The sequence below is a fragment of the Eurypyga helias genome, unplaced genomic scaffold (assembly GCF_000690775.1).
Source record: "Eurypyga helias isolate BGI_N326 unplaced genomic scaffold, ASM69077v1 scaffold21686, whole genome shotgun sequence".
NCBI classification, from domain to species: Eukaryota; Metazoa; Chordata; class Aves; order Eurypygiformes; family Eurypygidae; genus Eurypyga; species Eurypyga helias.
The window spans coordinates 10,004-10,444 of record NW_010258799.1 but is presented as its reverse complement, the minus strand read 5'-3'; positions in this window follow the sequence as shown (position 1 = coordinate 10,444).

Sequence of the window (441 nt, the reverse complement as noted above, 5' to 3'; positions counted from 1 at the left end):
AAGGGCGCCAGCCCTCTCCCCCTCCTCGGCTCTCCCCCGCCTGCTGGGTCCTTGCCCGTGGGGACGCAGCGCGGGGCAGAGGGTGGCCCGCAAGGATGGCACCAAGCCGTCCTCCGCCCGTCCGTGGAGCAGGGGCCCCTCTGCGCAGCATGGATGGCGTGGGGCCAGCAGCTCTGGCCAAGCCCCTCCAGCAGCTTCATCCTTCCCTGGTGTGCAAGCGGGGGGCTGCATCCCCACCAGCCCCCCAGCTGGGCAGCATGCCTCTGTCCCTTGCCCCAGCCACAGGCTCCGCTGGGATGTGCAGCTTGCTTCCCTCAGGACGGCCGATGGCAGGGACAGTGCCACGGGAGCGGTGGAAGGTCGGTGCCAGCCCACTCTGTGCCAGCACCCGTTTCCTGCTGTAACCGCGGCTGCTCTTCCACTGTTTAGTCTGCGGGCTGG